This window comes from Protomyctophum bolini (genome assembly GCF_963924005.1).
Source record: "Protomyctophum bolini genome assembly, chromosome: 16".
Taxonomy (NCBI): Eukaryota; Metazoa; Chordata; class Actinopteri; order Myctophiformes; family Myctophidae; genus Protomyctophum; species Protomyctophum bolini.
This window is the reverse complement of record NC_137877.1, coordinates 40,193,341-40,198,429: the sequence shown is the minus strand read 5'-3', so window position 1 is coordinate 40,198,429 and position 5,089 is coordinate 40,193,341.

The window sequence follows — 5,089 nt, the reverse complement described above, 5'->3', positions numbered from 1 at the left end:
AAAACTTAACTTCAATTGCAATCACTGTTATGGGTCCATATAAAACAGTTATTCAGCTCATTTGAATGCATTAATTGCATACACTATTCGGTTATGTAATTTCTGCCTATATTCAGGCCGAAATCGAATAGGCCGAAAATGCTTTTTTAGCCATTTTCTGCCGAATATTTTCTGCGGCTGAATATTCGGTGCATCACTAATATATATATATATATATATATATATATATATATATATATATAATAGCGCTGTGTTAGCGCCAAGACATGCACTGTCAAACATGGAATGAGCGTGTCCAATTGGCTACACTCCCAAACGTTACTGTGACAGCACAAAAAGACCGTCATCTTGTGGCGTTGGTAAAATAAAATGCTCAATACATGCAAAGATGCAATGACAGTTAATGGCAGATATCCATCAATCAATCAATCTTAAATAATAACAATAATTTGGTGCCCAAGTCCAACCCAACTTCCCAACCCATCATCCGTTAACAATTCCCTCCCAATCAATGTGATCTATTATATCGCATTACCGACACTGTATACATAATCTCTGTCACACTTGCCTAGTAGTGTGGGTAGTATGAAAACCGGGAAAATACATAGACAATAACCTCCAGACAGTCCTTGATGCAGAGATGCTGTTTTGTCTTAATATTCACACAGACCAAAAACAAAGGTTTTCACTGGACATGGTGGCCCAAGTTCTTTCCACCTCCACAGTCCTGCTGTGACTGCCAGGCAGTGGGAGGCCTCCCTACTTATAAAGGCTAAGCTCCTCCCACTGGAACACACCACCCTGAATTGATTCCACAATTACACCAGTGTCCAGGGACAACACACATTATTCATCACATTATCATTATGCATCACTTATTATTCAATCAATGAACCATATCATATAAACAATGAGAAAGCAGGGTACTCTAAACAAACCCTCATACTGTTGGTATGTTCCCCCACAACCCCACAGCTGATGGTTGCTCCCTACCATGGAGACAACAAGCAATTAGCAATCAAGCATCAACCAATATACATACACAGCCTTAAATAATATAATTATCTGCAACACATACACAATAAATGATAATTCAAACTTTAGGCATTCAGTCTCAGTGGCAGGCTGAACTGCCACAGTTGTTCTTTCTGTTCAATCGAGCATCAACCCAATATACATACACAGCCTTAAATAATGTAATTCTCTGCAACATATACACAATATACATAATTCAAACTTCAACCCATTTGTGTCCTGACCTTTCCCTGTTAGATTAGAGATAAATAATCAGAATGTAATACAGGTTGTTCAATATATCATCAGTGGCAGGGTGAACTGCCACTGATATATATTAGAACGGGTCTAAGGCCCTATGGTATCAACAATTGACACAGTTAACCCATTCTGACCTGAGATCAGATTCACACGAGGTTTCCACTGGACACACACACTGGTCTGATGAACCCATTCTGACCTGAGATCAGATTCTAAAAATGTCAGTCATTCTTCGATTTTTCAAAAATAGCAGACCTACAAGCTCGTAGCGCGCCACTCGGTGGCGCGCTATGAGCTTGTAGATCTGCTATTTTTCAATAGCTAAAGCATAACATGATGCTAGCACCACAATGGGTTCCCGTTCAGAATGGGTTAACAACACTCTCACGTATGCTGATAATATGATGATGATATTTGTCGAGAATAGGGAGTGCGGAAAACCTCCGGCTCTGAATGTTGTGTAAGAGAGATAGAGGGGGGGGGGGGGGGGGTATACTATAGGGATGAGAATTATTCATGCATTAATTCATTGATACGTTTTGAAAACCTTAACGAGACATGCAGCGTTAAAAGAAACGATCTGAGAATCATAATTTCCCCTCTATGTCTAATGAAAGAATACAAAAGGCATACTATATATTCCTTAATCAAATATGTATTTGAACATTTGAGATGCAGGGCCTGGCTGCAGGCCTTGGCATCTTTGTATGAGGAATAAAAGTTAAATGGAACGTGCATTGTCTTGTCTGTTATCTTATCACATGCCAAGCCAAAGCAGAGACGTTCCCGTGGCTACCATGAAGGTCAAGGTGGGGGTGGACCTTTTTTTAACCGGCCTCCACATATTATTTTACTTATTATGAAAGCCATTTATTTTCTAGAAGGGTAGGCACTATAATAATGAATTGAATTGCATTTTTATAGCGCTTTTTCAAGTGCTCAAAGCGCTTTACAATGGTTCATTCATTCATACATTGGGAGGTGAAGCGGCGAACAGTCGACGCCAGCGTCCTCACTTCCCACCCCCAATCCAACCCTTGATGCTGAGTGTCAAGCAGGGAGGCACTGGGTCCCATTATTTAGAGTCTTTGGTATGACCCGGCCGGGGATCGAACCCCGACCTCCCAGTCTCAGGGCGGACACTCTAACCACAAAGCCACTGAGCTGGTGATATAAGCTTCGGCTTCAGCCTACACCTTTTTGGTCCGTTTCTTTTGCAAAACAAAATGTATTGATTTGATTGATTTGTTATAATGACCAAAACAAATAAACTCTTACTCTACTCTACTACGTTGTATGCCAGTGTTAACTGTTAAAGCAGGGGTGTCGAACTCATTTTGGGGCGAGGGCCGCATTGGTCAAAAGGTCACTTCATGGGGGCCGCATGCGGCCCGCGGATCAGTTTGACACCCCTGTGTTAAAGGGACATTTCACCGCTGGAAGAAACTGCAGTCACTCAACGTTAATAGTGTGTGCAGTATAGATAACAGTAGAACAATTTGAAATGTACACCTATATATATGGCCAGAAAACTATAAGGAAGTTTGCGTGTTTTATAGGGTTTCACTGGATTGCTCAATTCCTACAATAGACCATAATATAGCTGCATGGAGATGTGACTTGTATAGTCCAGGAAGGAAGTGCGATCACATTTTCATGACAAATGTTGGTCATGATGAACAACATGGCATCATGACTTATGACGTGCCAGTCTTTCACATGGGCTCTGGGATCTTGAATGAATGCCCAATAATGTGCGCCCGGACGGGACAGTTCCATTGCAGGGGCTCTTACAAACAACCAAACATAGCATGAGGTATAGCGGGGTGACCATTATAGCAATTTAACGGATAGCAGAACTTTATTATCCCAATGGGGAGGTTGCATCCAACTAGATGCAAGTTGGATATTGGTTGGTTATAATTATGTTATCGTCAGGGGCCGTGTTTCAACAGTTTCTAATTAAACAAGCCCCCAATGAGCAGAGGAGGCCCTGCAAAGACCCAGGAGAATTATTTAAAAAAAATCCATGTAAGGTATTATTTAATTATGTATATATTATATTTTAATTAAATTATGACCTAAAAAAAAAAGCCTTGATTATATACGGACCTTCTCTGCAGACACAACAAAAGCTTTCAGTAGACCTGCAGTCACTGGACAACAAGTCATGTGTGCACACAGACAGCAGCCTTGCAGTGAATATGAATGTAAGTAGCCTTGCCGAGCCATGAGGCCCATAGGGCAGGAGCCTATCTCCTGTTTCTGTAGCCATGAGGCCTATATAGGGCAGGAGCCCATCTCCTGTTTCTGTAGCCATGAGGCCCATAGGGGCAGGAGCCTATCTCCTGTTTCTGTAGCCATGAGGCCCATAGGCCCTATGTGTCACATTCTCTCTCCCCCTCAGTCTGTGACTCCACCATGGCCACTCCCACATTCATTTCCACCACACTGCAGTCCCATTTACACACCTGTCTTCAACTCCCTCGTCAGCCCACCTGTGAACACTTTGCCAATCAACCTGCTCCTATAAAACTGGACTCTTCACAAACACTCATTGTCAGTTCATAGTTTGATGTCATGGTTGCCTGTTGTCTGTGGATTCCTGTTTTGACTGCATTGTCATTCTGCAATTGCCATTCCTGCCTACTACTTCAGTGTAAGATCTGCCTTATTCTTTATTAAATACTTTATTATCTACTACTTGTTTGTTGTTACTCTGCACTTGGGTTTCACTCTGTCTACATCCATGACAGTATGAACTGACCAAAATGAACCCAGCAGAGTTACAGCATTTTAAGAAGAAGGTGGTGGATTTTGAAATTGTGGTTAATCAGCTCATTGCCTCACCACCTAACCAGCGTGTTGAACTTCAATGGCAGATTTCTACCCACAAGCAGTGGTTCAAAGAGAAGCCATGGGTTAGCCATTTTGTTCCTCATTTGAATGTTGTCCGGGGGAGGCTTAATGACTTTGAGACCGGATTGCTTCCTGCTCCCCAGCCAGCTCCCCACACTATACGGGTTGGAGTTGTGAGTCTGCAACCCAGCAGCCCTGTTGAGCAGAATACTGCGGAGTCTGAGTATGTGGACTTGTTTACATATTTTCGCAGCCGTGTGAAGATACCTGTTTATCCCGAGCCTGTTCATGTCAAGGAACCATTTCTGGGCACCCGCCTAGCTCTGGGAGGTCCCCGTAGTGCCAACAAATGGGGCAGGGTCTCCCTGGATCGCCAAGGCACCAAGCCCACCCGGCCAGCCATCTCCAGGCAGCCCCCAGCTTTTGCAGCCCCAGCTCCGGCTGCTCCAGACCTGTTTCCTGCAGCACCGCCTGCAGCTCCGCCTGCAGCACCGCCTGCAGCACCGCCTGCAGCACCGCCTGCAGCCCCAGCGCCTGCAGCTCCGCCTGCAGCCCCAGCGCCTGCAGCACCGCCTGCAGCCCCAGCGCCTGCAGCACCGCCTGCAGCACCGCCTGCAGCACCGCCTGCAGCCCCAGCGCCTGCAGCTCCGCCTGCAGCCCCAGCGCCTGCAGCTCCGCCTGCAGCCCCAGCGCCTGCAGCTCCGCCTGCAGCCCCAGCGCCTGCAGCACCGCCTGCAGCCCCAGCGCCTGCAGCTCCACCTGCAGCCCCAGCGCCTGCAGCACCGCCTGCAGCACCGCCTGCAGCACCGCCTGCAGCTCCGCCTGCAGCCTCGTCTCCTACGCCTGCAGTTCCGCCTGCAGCCTCGTCTCCTCTGCCTGTAGTCCTGCCTGCAGCTTCGTCTCCTCCTCCTGCAGCCCTTGTTCCTGCGGCTCCGCCCGCTTCAGCCCGGCTCCT